Genomic DNA, 16,289 nt, shown 5'->3' on the forward strand with positions numbered 1-16,289 from the left:
AGAGAAGAGAAGAGAAGAGAAGAGAAGAGAAGAGAAGAGAAGAGAAGGGAAGGGAAGATGAGAGGAGAGGAGAAAAAAGGAGAGGAGAGGAGAGGAGGGGAGGGAAAGGGAGGGGAGAAAAAGGAAGGGGAGAGAAGGGGGCCCATAATAAACTTAGGGGACACCTTTGGTTAGTAGGTGAGACCTGGAAGAAGATCCTGAAAAGGAGGCTGAGAAGGAACAGTTAGATAGAAGGAGGACAAGGGGAAAAGTTTCACAAAAACCTAAAGAGGAGAGAGTGTCCAGGACAAGAGGGTCATTGACAGTGTCAGAGGCAACAGAGAAGTCTAGAAGAGTCAGCATCAAAAAAGGTCATTAGTTTTGACGTGAAGAGATCATTGGTAGCTTTGGAACTATATTTATATACTCTGTAAGACTTTAAATTGTAGACCTAATGCCTATCTTCATTGGTAAAGGGGATTTCCTTATCAAGAGTCCCTTTATCAATGTGAATCAAAGGCGCATTCCAAATATACACACAATAAATGCTAGCATTATTAATTTTATTCCTAAGCCTATTAAAAAACAACCTGGTTAGATTATCATAACTTGTTCATGGTGAAGCCATTGAAGACAATAATAGACCCCTGCCTGGACCTGCATAGCATTCTCAGGATCCAGGGTCAAAGCCCTGGATAAGGAGATGACCCTGAGGAGCAAAGCTGAGGCCCTATAAGCAGTGAAGGTTTGAGGAACTAGAGACCATGACTGGAAAGCATGATGATGGCCCAAGGAGCACCAAGGCAAACTCTTAGTGCTTATTATCTCATTTGAGCCGCACAACAATGCTGTGACAGTTACTAAAAGCATTACACTAGATTACCTATATACTCATCAGGGGAATAACATCATTTTTCTCAGGAGTTTTTATCTTGTGGTCTGTGAACTTGTTTTAAAAATATTTTGATAACTATTTCATTATAATTGATTTTTATTTGAATCCAATGTATTTTATTTTGTGAATATAAAAACATTATTCTAAGACTCCTGGCCTAAGGACCTACATGTACAGAAATATTTATAGCAGCTCTTTTTTGTGAAGGCAAAGAGTTGGAAATTGAGACTCATCAATTGGGGAATGATTGAACAAGTTGTGGTATAGGAATGTAATGGAATAATATTGTGCTACAAGAAATTATGAGCAAGTAGACTTAAGAAAAACCTGGAAAGACTTACCTGAACTGATGCTGAGTGAAGTGAACAGAACCAGGAGAACATAGTACACAGTAACAGCAACATTATGAAATGATCAACTATGATAGACTTAGCTCTTCACAGTGAACAGAGTGGGCTCCAGAACTGGCCCTGGAGTCAGGAGGACCTGGGTTCAAATCTGGCCTCAGACACTTAACACAAAAAAACTAGCCATGTGACCTTGGGTAAGTCACAACCCCAATTGCTCTACCTTTCCTCCTCCAAAAAAAATTAAAAATTAAAAAAAAGCTGATATAGAATTAGCTCTTCTCAGCAATGCAAGGGTCTAAGACAACTCCAAAAGACTCATGATAGAAAATGCTATCCACATCTCGAGAAAGAACTATGGAGTCTGAATGCAGATCAAAGCATACTATTTTCCATTTTTGTTTTGTTTCTATACCTCTTGTTCTGTTTTTTTTCTTTCACAACATGATTAATGTGGAAATATGTTTAACATGATTGCAAATATATAGCCTATATTAGATTGCTTGCCATGTTGGGGAAGGGTGAGGGATGAGAGGGAGGGAGAAAAATTTGGAACTCAAAATCTTATAGAAAATGGATGTTGAAAACTATCTTCATATGTAATTGGGGAAAACAAAATACTATTAAAAATACTCCTGGCCTATCTTGATTTCAGCAATGAGTATGACAAAGTTATCTATGATATTCTTATTGACAATATGGCAAAATGTGGACTGCACTGGATCATCATACTTTTTAGGTGGATAAACAACCATACTAGAAGGTTAGTATTTTTTTTCTTTTTGAAGGGGGAAATGCAGGGCAATTGGGGTTAAGTGACTTGCCCAAGGTCACACAGCTAGTAAGTGTTAAATGTCTGAGCCTGGATTTGAACTCAGGTCCTCCTGACATCAGGGCTGGTGCTCTGTTCACTGTGCCAGCTAGCGGCCCTTAGAAGGTTAGTATTAATAGAGATAAATGGGGTGAAAGAAAAGGGAACAAGCATTTATCAAGCAGCTATTATGTGCCTACGTACATAATAGATATTTCACAAATACTATCTTTCCAAATATTTCATTCAATAATGGTCAATTAACCTGGAGGCCAAGTCTTTTGGGGTATTACAGAGTTCTGCCTTCAACTCTGTTAATGTTCAACATTTTTATACCCAGCTCAAATGAAGAATTTTGATGGCATGCTTCCCAAGTTTGCCAATGACACAAGACAGGAATAATAATAGTTAAGAACTGTTAGATATCTTAAGGCATCCAACTTTCTTTTTTTGCATTGTGTTAAGATATCTTAAGATATAAGAAATGGTGACTTAAAGTTTGCAAAATACTTTCCATGTAGTATTTCATCTGATCCTCACAACAGCCCTGTGAGGTATTATCACCCATTTAATAGATGTGGAAATTGAGATAGGTTAGATAACTTGCCCAGGATCATACAAGTAAGCAGATGATACAGGATTCAAACACAGGACTCCCTGACTCTGAGTGCTGTAGCTACTGTATCATCTAGCACCTAATGTGATAAGTTACAAACATCAAGATACAAAATTATCTTGATAGGCTAGAGTGCTGTACTGAAATGAACAAAACAAAATTTGTCAGGGATAAATACATAGTTTAGATTTTGATGATAAATGAATTACCCAAGTGTAGGCTGTGGACAAAATGACTTAGCAACAATTCAAGTGTGAAGAACTGGGGAGTTTTAGCTGAACACAAGTGTTTAACATGGGCTAACAAGTTGATTCAGTTGCTAAAAAGCACTAATAGATTAATATAAATATAGCAACAAGTAACAGTCCCCGCTGTAATATCCAAACGATATATAAGACGTTGAGACTATTTGGTGGTACAACCTACAGAATGTGGGATTTGGAGTTAGGAAAACCTGAGTTCAAATATGGCCTCAGACACTAGCTTGTGTGACCCTGGGCAATTCACTTAACCACTTTCTCCCTCAGTTTCCCCATCTGTAAACTAGTGATAATAGTACCTATCTCCCAGGATTGTTATGAGGATCAAATGAGATAACAATTATAAAGCATTTTGTAAACTCTAAAGCATTATAGAAATACTAGTTGTTGTTATTATTATTATTATTTTATTGTGTTCATGTTTTTTTGGGGGGAGGGCAATTGGGGTTAAGTGACTTGCCCAAGGTCACGTGGATAGTTTTTGTGTTAAGTGTCTGAGGTTGGATTTGAACTCAGATCCTCCTGATTCCAGGGCCAGTGCTCTATTCACTGCACTACCTAGCTGCCCCATGAATATATATTCTTAATATGCAATATTTGTATTGTTTACTCTGTTAAGTGAGGAGGTAGAAGAGATGCTGGTTTAAAAGTCCAAGGATGAGGGGTGGCCAGGTGGCACAGTAAGAGAGTCAGCCCCGGCTGTTGGGAGATCCAGGATCGGTTTTGGCCTCAGATACTCAGCACCAACACAAAAATAACTGGCCGTGTAACCTTGAGCAAGTTACTTAACCCCAATTCCTTAAAAAAATAAATAAATAAAAGTCTGAGTTTCAGGAATCCATAACGAATATACAAATAGTGACTTCCACACCAGACAAACAAACATAAAAACACCATAAAAGGCAGGAGTGTGCTAGAGCTAGCATATACCTCCAGGGGAGAGATGATTGTTAAATTTTCAGTGTGAGAATTTATACCTCAGAAATTCAAAAACAACTCAAATCAGGGCTTGATTTATTGATTTTTTTATTGTCTAGACTTAAGAAAAGGGATGGAAAGATGTTAATCATGCAGGTTAAACTTAAAAGTGTCCTTTTTTTGGGGGGGGGGAGGAGTTGGTTGTTAAACATTTACCAGCACAACTCTGATAAAAGGTATCATCAAAGAAATACATGCTTGTAAAAGGAGGCTAGAAGGTCATGTAGCATGAATGAAGGATAAATAGACAAACAGCCTGACTCCTTCAGTGGTATCCATGATGCTTAAAAAAAAAAAAAACCTCAGGGTGGGACTCCAGCATGTAGGGAAAGTCATCTGTGAGGAAGATTTGTGAAAAGATGTGAAAGAGAATGTCACAGGATGAATAAGTACGTATGTGATACAATTTGTACCATTAGAGAACACACATCAGTGACATCAAGGATGATTGAATCATTGCAGCATGCTCAAAGACATTTGTAACAGCATTATTTGTTATTGAAAAATACTGGAAATAACAGCATGTTCAATAACTGAGTAATGATTAAATATGTTGTAGTATAGCAACATAATAGCATACTATATATAGAAATACATAATACATAACATATCACATATATATTATATCATATCATATTATAAAAATATATAAGTACATATCAGATTTTATATATATATATATATATATATTCATGACCCATATGGGGTCTTGACCCACAGTTTAAGAAGCACTGATGATGTTGATGTCACAAGTAGAAAAAAATTTAAGAAGCCCTGCATATAACTATATAATGTAATACTATATATAGTAACATATAATACATACTAAATCTATAAGGTGATACTATATATCACATTATAGATATATACTATATATCGTGATATATAGACATACTATATGTATAATGTGATTATATATAAAATCTAAAGTACAATATAATGTGATATATATTTGTGTGTTATATATTATATATGTGTGTGCACATGTGCATGCATGTGTCTGCATGTGTGTGTATGTATAATGTGATAATTGTGAGGAATCAATTGGAGAGGATTCTGGGAAGATGGTGGAGTAGATCAGAAAATTTTAAGCTCTCAAGATTTTCCTCCACAAAAGAGATGAAATAGTGCTTCTGCGTGAACATAGAGCTTAGAGAACAAAGAGTAGGGACCAAATGGGGGTCCTCCTGTGACAATCAGAAAAGACCTGAAGAAAAATCCCAGGATTAGATTTCTTCCTGGGCAAACTGTTTAAACAACAAACTTCAAGCCCTGGGGCTAACTGGTTTGGGAGGCTGTGCCTGGGCCCCAACCTAGAAAACTTTTACCCTCAGGACAGTGAGGGGAGTTGGGTGTCTGACCAGGGGAAGATCTAGGGAACCTTTGCTGATAAGGAAAGCCAGACCCAGTGTAATGGCAACCACATTGGCATACCCAGGATGGCTGCTAGCCCAGGTTCTTAGATCTGCTTTACTAAGAAAGATAGTTATTTAAGGGGTCAACAATCTTTTTAAAATTATATTCACTAGTTCAGGGGAAGAGTCAGCACCTGAATTTCAGAAAAAATACAAGCAGAGAAATAAAGACCAACAGAGAGGGCTTCTAATTTTCTGAGAAGTTAGCACAGATCAACAGACAGATCCAATTTTCTGACCAAGGCAAAACATACATAGTTATTAGAGAGAGAAGCACCAACCTCTGGGTTTTTCAGAATCAGAGGGCTCCTTAACAGCTACCCAGAGTCTCATCTGGTCAAGTCACAAGAACACTCTTGCAATGAGTGAGCCCCAAAGCAAAATGCTAAGTCAACCAATTAGAAAAGGAGATCTAAAATCTTAAGGAAAAATGACTCCTGGAAAGTCAGAATTGGGCAAACAGAAGCCAGCAAAGTTATAAGATGAAGAAATTTTTAAAAAGCCATCAAAATATGAAGAATGAAAAAATAGAAGAGAATGTGAAACATTTCATAAAGAAAAACAATGGATCTAGAGAACAGATCAAGAAGAGAAAACATAAGAATCATTGGACTACCTGAAATTTCTAATAAAAAATATTGTTACATTAATATAAGAAATAATTAAAGAAAGTTGTCCTGAAGCATTAGAACAAGAGGGAAAGTGGAAATAGAATAAATCCACTGATTACCACCTGAAAGAGAGCCTACAAGGAAAACTCAAAGGCATGTTATAGTTAAATTCCAAAACCCTCAGATCAAGTTAAAAATATTACAAGCAAGAAGAAAAAAAAATTTACACATGATAATACCACAATGAGAATCACACAAGACCCAGTGTTGACAAAAAACTGCAGGTCTGGAACACTATATATTGAAGAGCAAGAGAACTGGGCCTCTGACTGAAAATATCATATCCAGCAAAGCTAAGCATAATTTTGAATGGGGAAAAAATGGGCATTTGTTCAACTATAAGACCATCAGGACTCTGTTAAAAAACAAAACAAAACAAAACCCTGAACTCAGTATAAGATTTGATATACAAGAGCCAAGAGAAGGGGAGGGTGAGAGAATAGATTAAGGGGGGGGGGAATATGGAAGGGTGTAGATTTAGGGGAATGGGAGGATAATGGAGAGAGTTTTAAAGAGGAGGGGGACAGAATAGGTCAAAGGGGTATACAAAAGGGTGTTTAGATTTAGGGGAATGGGAGGATAAGAGAGAATGCTAGAGTGGGGGTAGATTAAGTAATAGGAGGGCAAAGTAGCAGGTAGAAGTAAAGTAGAGGAGTTAGGAGAGATAGGAAAAAAGAGATTTGCACAAACATAAAAATAAGAGTAGGAGTAGAATCTCTTAGGGAAAGTGTGTGTGTGTGTGTGTGTGTATATATATATATATATATATGCATGTATGTATATATGTGTATATGTATATGTGTGTATATATCTATATCTCTATGGAATCAATCAATGTGTAGGCCCTAGAAATGCAAAGGCAAATATGAAACAGTCCCTGACTTTAAGGAACTTTATATTCCATGGGAGGAGAGAAGTACAAAAGTATATGCAAAATAAATTCAAGACAAATTTTGGGAGGAGGCATTAGTAGTTGGGGAAAGTAGGCTTCATGCAGGAGGTGGTATCTGAATTGAGCTCTAAAGGGGGAGATAAGGATTGTAAGAGAGGAGAAGTGGGAGAGTATTCCAGGTGCAGAGTAGGCAAAGGTACAGGGATGGGAGAGGAAATGCCATGTGTGAGGAATAGCAAAACCAGTTTATCTTGGTCCTAGAGTGCTTAAAGAAGAATAAAGTATAACAGGCATCTAGGTGGCACAGGGGGTAGAGTACCAGGCATGGAGTCAGGAAGACTTGAATTCAAATCCAACCTTAGACACTTACTAGCTGTGTGACACTGGGCAAGCAATTTTGAGCTGGAGAAGGAAATGACAAACCATTCTAGTTTCTTTGCCAAGAAAACCCTAAATAGGGTCACAAAGAGCTGGACATGACTGAGCAACAACAAAGTATAATGAGCCTAGAAAGAAAGTTTGGAGCCAGAATGTGATGTTTCACATACCAAATAGAGAATCTGACTTTGAATACTTAGGGTGCTAGGGAGCCACTGGAATTTATTAAGCAGAGAAGTGACAAGGTCAGACCTGTGCTTTAGGAATATCCCTTTGGCAGCTGTGTGGAGGATGGATTGGAAAGAGGAGAGTTTTGCATATACAGGTTGATAGAGAGTGAGGATGACATCAACACTAGTGAGGGTGACTAGAAGGATGGTGGTGCCCTCATCAGAAGCAGAAAAGTTCAAAAGAGGCCTGAGTTTTGGGAGGAAGATAATGAATTTTGTTTTGGACATATTGAGCTTGAGATACCTATAAGATATCAAGTTTTAATTGTCTAATAGACAGTTGGTGATATGGAAATAGAGTTCAGGAAAGGAAATGGGACTGAATATATAAATCTGGAAGTTATCTATACAAAGATGATAACTGAACCAATGAGAGTTGATGAAGTCACCAAGATAGTGTAGAAACAGGAGAGATCCCAGGAAACACCCTGATCCACACACAGTTAGGGGACAGGAAGTGGATAAAGATCCAAGAAGACTAAGATAGGTAGAACATGAACTAAGGGAGAGCAGGATCTGGGACACCCAGAGAAGGGAGATTATCTAGGAAGAGAAGGTGGTCAATAATGTCAAATGCTGTTTAAGAAGAATGAGGATTGAAAGGAGGTCATCAAATTTGACATTTAAGAGATCATTAATCTATATACTATACAATTACAAAATGCTCCTTAAAGATATTAAAGACCAATTTAAATAACTGGAGGAATATTCAGTGCTCATGGCTGGGTCACGCTAATATATTAAAAATAATAATACTAGCTAAAATAATCTATAGATTTAGTACTGTACCATACAAACTACCAAAGGGATCTTTTATAGACCAAGACAAAATAATAATGAAGTTCTTTGTACAGACAAAAGATCTAGATCAGGGGTGGGGAACCTGTGGCCTTGAGGTCACATGTGGCCTTCCTTGTCCTTAGGTGCAGCCTTTTGACTGAAATGAATAAGATGATTACAAAGAGATCATTGGTAACTTTGGAGAGCACTTTCAGTTGAGCACTGGGGTCAGAAACCAGATTATAAGATGATAAACAAGAGAATAGAAAGTAAATGTAATGAGTGTAGACATATTTTTCTGGGAGTTTGGCAATAAGGGAGGAGAGATATACAATGATAGCTTAAGGAGGTGGTAGGGCCAAATGGGGACTTAAAAAGCTATTTTTTTTAAGGAATGGGGAGAAGCAGGCACATTTGTAGATAATAGAGAATAGCAAGTAGATAGATGGAAGATTGTGAGAAAGGATATGATCATGGGGAAAACCTGTTGAAAGAGCAGAAAAGGAATGGGATCAAGAATACAAGTAGAGGGGCTGGCCTTAGTGAGGCAAAGGGCCTTTCATTAGAGACTGAAGTGAAGGAAGAGAGAATAGGAAATGGTGCCAAGGGGTTTTGAGACACAGAGAAAGAGATAAAAGGATCTCACAGGTGAGTGGGCTCTATTTTCTTTTCTTCCTTCCTTCCTTCCTTCCTTCCTTCCTTCCTTCCTTCCTTCCTTCCTTCCTTCCTTTCTTCCTTCCTTCCTTCCTTCCTTCCTTCCTTCCTTCCTTCCTTCCTTCCTTCCTTCTTTTTTCTTCAAAAAGTATGAGGTGAAATCCTCTGAGAAGGTAGGAGGAAAGGGTAGCATGGAAGATTTGAGGAGAGAAGAGATGGTTTGGATCAGAAATCTAGAAAGATCTATATAGAATAATGTGAAGTAGGGAAGAAATCAAAACACTATATACTCTGACTATATATAAAAGTTTATTTATATGTACATATATACATAAATAGGGACGAATGACCAAAAGTATAGCCAAATGAGACACAGAAGAAATAATTAACAAGTTATTACTCGCATTTTATATGTTAAAATTTATATATTCAAAAAATTATTGCAAATTGGTTTTGTTGGTGTTAAAATTCACAACAAATCATAAAAAAGAAGAAAGCCACTTCTTGTTGAAGGACTTAGTTGAGCATATCATGCCATCTGAAGGAGCTCATTCACAGAGCTGGATGGCCTGGACCACTCTTGTGGAACAAGGGACCATGCTGATTACCTCAGTATGGAGCCTTGGACTTCCTTGGGACATAGGCTATGAAGGTGAGTATCAGAACATCCTGATCTAACCTCCCAAATCCTAATAATTCTTAAACAAAAGACTTTCTCAAGGCCCCAAACCTCAAATTTATTTCAGGTCAAGCTATCATTTTGATATTATTTCAGAGGGGAAATTCTACCTTCTCTGATGCTCATGCTATTGATTTCCAATCAGATTTAAAACAGATATTCAAACCTTTTCATTGCATGACATCTAGATATTCCTTTATCCTTGACTTTATTCAGTCCCTTTTTGATATTTTCCTTGCAGAATAATGTTTGCATTTCAGTGAGCCTGAGAAGGTGGTCTCTTGGCTTTTCCAAGAGAAGTCACCTCGGCATCATGTTTCCTTTTAGCAGAATTACATTCTTTTATCCTTCCAAGTTCTCAGTTGCTCCCTTCCAATTTGGATTGTTGCTATTTCATAATTACCCAGAATCCCAGCCCCCCCCCCCCATGCGTTCTTTAATGGTCCATAATCCAATCCTTTCATTTTCCATAATAACTTTCCAGCCCGTGGGCCAAACTGCTCTCATTGTAATTGTTTTGGGGTTCTCTTTCCACTACACTGAAGTATGTGGCATCTACCTCGTATCCCAACATAGACACCATTGCTGAAAATTATCATGTGCAGGAAAGTAGAAAGGTACTGACAGGGAAAGAGAGTGACCTTAGAAATCAGAAACAACCTTTCCTATTGTCAGCCCACTCTGCCTGCTAGGTATTGAAATGATGAATGGGGTCCACATTATATCTCCCTCCAGGCTTTAAAAAGTCCTGCTCTTTTATTTTGGATCTGTGATTTCCTGACTAGAGGAAATTCATAGCTGAAAAATCCCTCTACAAAGGTCAGTTCTTTCTCTGCCACTTGTAGTCCTAGCTCACTGAGAAGTTAAGCAACTTGACCAGGGTCACACAGTCAGCATGTTTCAAAGGCAGGACTTGAACCCAAGACTAACTATGTTTGAGGCTGGCTCTCACTAAGTTCTGCTTTTTCACATTTTTGTTAAATATTATATTTAATATTCTCCCAGTCCTTCAAGTTCACAGTTGGAATTATTTTTTACTTATCCATTCTTTCCTTCCCCATCCACTTAATCATCAAGTCCTACTAATTCTTCTCCATCATCTCTTGATTTTTCCTCTTCCTTTCCATAGCCATAACCATAATCCTGGCCCAGGTTTTCATTATTCTGCATTTAGATTATTGCAATAAGTTCTTCTGAGCTTGTCTTTCTACCACAAATCTTTTTCCAATTCCAGTCCATCCTTTACCCATAGCTGTTAGTGAAATCTTCCTGAAATATTTCTACCATGATATTATTTCTCCTAGAAACCTACAAGGGCTTCCAATAGCTTATCATAGTAATGATAAACACAGAAGGCGTGTGGTATTGTGGATAATCATTGCACTGGGAGTCAGAAGATCTAGCTTCGGGTATTAGCATTGTCATTAATTTGCTGTGTAATCTTGGGTCAATTGCCTCATGAAATAAGAGAGTTGAAATAAATTATCCCTATGGTATCTTCTGACTCAAAAATAGCATGCTTCCAAACTCATTGGCCTGGAATCTAATATTTTCTATTAATTGTCTATACTCCCAGTTTTACAATTGCATTTCATAATAGCCAACATGGATCCTTGTATGGATTCATGCCAATTGCCTTACTTTTATTACATATCTGGATCCCTCCTTTTTTTTTAAGTGACTTTGTTCTTCTCATTCCTTCTTCTTGAGCTATCTTCCCCTTTATGGAAATTTATATCCTTTAAATCCTGGCTTAAAATTTATCTCTTTCTTTAAAAACATTTTAAAAATTATATATCTATATGTATCTATATATGTGTGTGTGAAAGTGGTAGTAGTAGTAGTAGTAGTGGTAGTGGTAGTAGTAGTAGTGGTAGTAATAGTAGTAGTAATAGTAGTGGTAGTTGTAGTAATAGTAGTAGTAGTGGTAGTAGTAGTAATGGTAGTAGTAGTAGTAGTGGTAGTAATAGTAGTGGTAGTTGTAGTACTAGTAGTAGTAGTGGTAGTAGTAGTAGTAGTGGTAGTAATAGTAGTAGTAGTGGTAGTAGTAGTAGTAGTAGTAGTAGTGGTGGTGGTGGTGGTGGTAGTAGTAGTAGTAGTAGTAGTAGTAGTAGCACCTGGGTGTCATGCCTTCTACTTTAATGTGGGACCTCCAAAAAAGGCTCTTTCAGGTTCTAGGTATTCTGTAAGACCACATCCACTCCAAACCATAACTCACAAGCCCCCACTGATGTGTTTATTTTTTAGACTGAAAACACAATTAGTTATGTGCCAGATATATAGTCTCCATAAACACTGCTTCCTTCTAGTCTCATATGACAGTTTCTTACCAAGGTGGAGAGGCTCAGAGCATGGACTCAGCAGTAGACTCTGTGTATATCATCAGAGCACCAACCTAGTTGGGTCTGGAGAGTCTCGTTACCAATGATGATTTTTTTGGCTACAGCTGTTCTCAAAGAATGTCTACCACCAAGTTGTTAAGGGTATACTCACATGTATATATAGGCATATGTATACACATATGTGTGCATAGTTATATGTACATACATGTATCTTCACACATATATGTATTACATGTGTTAGTAGGGAGCATGTATAGCAACAAATCATGGAGCCTCAAAGTCTTTAAATATGAACTTAATATCCATCAATAAAAATAAGCAAAACAAGGAAAAATACATAACACAAACATAAAATGACTTATAGTTTGCTAAAAGTAAAAAAATTATATAAACTTTAACATAATAATAGCATTTTTTTCACTTATGGGTTCCTTTTGATCATGTTTTTATATATTCATAGTCAATGTATATGCCACTGATTTCTGATTTCTTTGCCTTGTATCACAGCTTTCTATATTTCTCTGCATTTTTCATATTTGGCATTTTAATAGCATAATGATATTTTATTATATTGCTCTACCACAATTTATGCAGCATTTCCCAATCACTTTAGATAGAAATTGTTCCTGATTTTTCATCATTGTGACAATAAAGTCACTACTAATTCAGTTTAATTTGATTCAATCCAACAAACATTTATTCCGTACTTACTACATGCAAGACACTGTGTTAGTTGCTGGGGATATAAATACAAAATGAAATAGCACCTATAAATATTTTTGCTCTATTTGCTCCCCCCCCCCCTTCAAACAGAACCTTTAGAATGTAGTCTTGGTAGTTCAGTTAAAGGGTGTGAGAAGTTTTATAGCTCTTGTTGTACATTGCCAGATTGCTTTACAAAATGTTTGCACCAATTAACAACTGCATCAACAATGTAGTCTTTTTCACAATCATACCCAACACTGAATTTTATTGCTTTTAACTATCTTTGCCAATTTGCTTTGGGTAAGGTGAAACCTCAAAGTTGTTTTAGTTTGCATCTCTCTGAGTATTAATGAGTTAGAACAATTCTTGAAGTGTTTATTAAATTTTCTTTTGTTACTTTCTTGTGTTTATATGGTTTGGATCCTTTATTCAATAAGGAAATGGAATGAGCTGGTGACAGTCCTAGATTTCTGTTGACTCCACAAGGAAATTTATTAATGGAGCAGATGGAGGAGAAGCAGCCCTCACTCTCACCCATGACCAACATACTTTTTTTTTTTTTTTGGAATTATGCGTGTCTTTGATGATGCCCTTTACTTCTATTCTCCTTTGTTATTCAATGTTATGTGTTATGGTCACCCCACACCCACCATATAGCTTTCATTGCCCTGTGACTGATGTTCATTTTCAGTTCTTCAGAGACTGTTGTGTTACATGACTCATAGTCATAGAATAACTCCTGCAGAATATATGTATTTTTAAAACAAGCCTTTATTTCGGGGAGAAGTTTGACGTCATCAGAAGAATTTTTACAATTTTCCAAAGGCAATTCAACTTGTTTTCCTCCTGTTTAATTCTAGGCTTCACTCATTGTCCATTTGTTATGTGTATGTATGCATATATGTATGTATATATGTATGTATATACATATTCAATATTTATGATGATGATGATAACCTTTATATAGTACTTTGCAAATATCTCACTCAGCCTTACAACAACCATAGGAGGTAGGTGATGTTATTATTCCCATTTTATAGGTGAGGAGACTGAGGCAGAGAGAGGTTGAATGATTTGCCCAGGGTTGCAATAGCTAGTAAGTGTCCTAGATTTGATCTGAACTGAGATCTTCCTGACTCCATATCCAATAGGCTATCTACTGAGCCTATGGGTGCCTATAATATAATATGTAATATAAATATATTCTCACCATCACCCATTATTATTCTATCTCTATGATCTTGAACACTAACATTCCTTTCCATTATCATGATCTCCTACCTGTACATCATTTCCTTTGTCTCATTCCTCCTAAACCTATTCTTTTAAAAATTCTTTAAAATTTTTCACTCTACAAAATCTAAAAAACAGCAGGTCCATATAGAAAATGAAATTCCTTCTGTTCTCTTCTGTTCATTTGCTTTTATATGCTCCAATGATCCCTTTTCTTTTCTGGCAACATTATCTATCCTCCAAATCTATCCTGTTTGAATTGAAAAAAGAAAAAGAAAACTCTTGTAAATGAATATGCATAGTCAATCAAAAAATGAATCCACACATTGGCACAGTACTCTCTGGTCCTCTGGAGTTTGATTGATAATTGCTTTAATCAGAGTCTTTAAGGCTTTCAAAATTGTTTTTCTTTATCATATTGTTGTTATGATATAATTTTCCCCTTTTTCTGCTCACTTCGCTCTACATCATTTCACACACACTTTCTGAAATCATGCCTTTCAAAATTTCTTATGGGACATTAATATTCTACTGTATTTATATGCCACAATTTGTTTAGTCATTCTTTTACTGATGTTATCCCCCTTGTTTATAATTCTTTACTTTCTGTTTCTCTTACTCCTGTGTAAGCATTTTTCCTATTCAGCTCTGATATTTTCTCCAGGAATACTTGGAAGTACTTTGTTTCATTAAGTTCCCATTACTACCCCCTTCTCCCATAATGTTCTTTTCAACTTTGCTGGATAAGGTATTTTTGCTTATCCATCTTTATCTTTCCCCTTTTGGAATAATCCATATTCCAAGCCCTCCTCTCTTTTATATTTGAAGCTGCCCAGGCTTTTGTGATTCTGACTGGCTTCTCAGTACTTGAATTCTTTTTGTCTGTTTTCATTATTTTTTCCTTTAATTGGAAAACCCTAGATTTTAAGTATGCCATTTCTGGGAGTTTTCCTTTTGGGGTTTCTTTCAGGAGTTGACCAATGAATTATTTCTATTTTCATTTTGAACTCTGGTTCTAATGTGTCTGGGAAGTTTTCAGTTATAATTTTAAAAAATATGGTATCTAGCACCTATGAATACTTTTAAAAATTATGTTTGAAGCTTTGGCTGTAGATGCTATGGGGTTATTTCTTCTGATTTCTGTCTTGAGTGTCACCAAATCCATAATATTTCTTCATAATTAGTGTCTTTTTTTGTTTGCTAATTTTCCCAACTTTTCTTCCTGAATTGTCAACTTGTATTGGTGCTAGGTTCTCTGCACTTCTGAGAAGGAATGATGGGTCCTTGTTTATTCCTGACGTATTATCTGGAGTCGTTTCCCTTTTTCCTCCAGATACTAAATACTGTGTCCTTCAAGGATCTCAGGAGTAACATAGGTGCACCATCTGATCACTCCCCTACTAGATAGAGCTTTGATGTCTGCCATTCATACAGGATGAGAATGACCCATCTGCAAGTTCGACTTCTCATCCAAGGTCTAGTCTGCCTGCCCCATGTACACAACTTTAGGCTCTAAGTTTTCCTTCTCCTAAACCTATCCTTCATTCTGTTTGTGAACTAGTGTCTCTCCTTTTTGTCCTCATTCATTAGGAGTTGTTGCCTCTACTTCCTCTCTTACTCAGTTTTCATCATCCTACAACCTGTCTTAAGCACTCTACCCAGCAACTCCCTTCCCCATAACTCAAAGGAAACAGCTCACTCCAGTTATGATCTCTTATTGCCTTATCTTGTTTCTCACTCTGCTTGGCCTCAATATGACTTTTGAAGTTATTATTTCTCCTCCATGTTCTATTCTCTTCCTGGATAATCTCCTTTCCCTTCATTTTCTTGACACTCTTCCCTTGGTTCTCCTATTTATCTCACTGATATTTTCTGATCTTCTTTTCTGGATTATCAACCATTTCCCACTCCCTAATTGTAGGTGGCCCCCAAGGCTTTATCCAGGGTCTCTTCTCTTTCTATTTTTTCTTAAGGTCTCATCAAATCCCATGACTTCAATTGTCATTTCTCCATAGATGATTGATCACCACATTTCTCTAATCTCTAATCCTAAATCCAGACTGAATCAGTCAAATCTCTCTTTTGAGCTACCATCTTGGCTGACCAGAATCATATTGAACATCTCCCTCTGGATGTTTCATTGGCATCTCAAACTCAACATGCCCCAAGTGAAATTCATTATCTTTTCACCTCAACCTATCCTTTCTTCAAATTTCTCTAGTTATGTTGAGAGCACTACCATTACTTTAGTCATCCAGGTTTGAAACTTTGGGGTCTTCCTTGATCTGTCCCCCTCCCTCTTTCTTAATATCCAATCAGTTGCCTAGTCATTTTGAGTCTACTTCCAAAATAGCAAACTTCAGCTCTGACCTTATCCAAGTCACTTATCCTCATCTCTTTCCTCATCTGTAAACTGGGGGAATT

General features: G+C 36.9%; 1 protein-coding gene across 1 annotated transcript in view; it reads right to left on the reverse strand.

Moving 5' to 3' along the window:
- SPPL2A (signal peptide peptidase like 2A) overlaps positions 1-15,358 on the reverse strand; it is a 375,774-nt gene extending 360,416 nt beyond the window's left edge. Inside the window, exon 1 of the mRNA XM_069098049.1 lies at positions 15,355-15,358. The gene's annotated coding sequence lies outside the window, so the exon portion shown is untranslated. The remainder of the gene's footprint in view (positions 1-15,354) is intronic.
- Between the last annotated feature and the right edge of the window lie 931 nt (positions 15,359-16,289).

The sequence above is a fragment of the Petaurus breviceps genome, unplaced genomic scaffold, assembly GCF_028583685.1.
Source record: "Petaurus breviceps papuanus isolate PSGF00001 unplaced genomic scaffold, PetGlider_PUasm1.0 37, whole genome shotgun sequence".
Taxonomy (NCBI): Eukaryota; Metazoa; Chordata; class Mammalia; order Diprotodontia; family Petauridae; genus Petaurus; species Petaurus breviceps.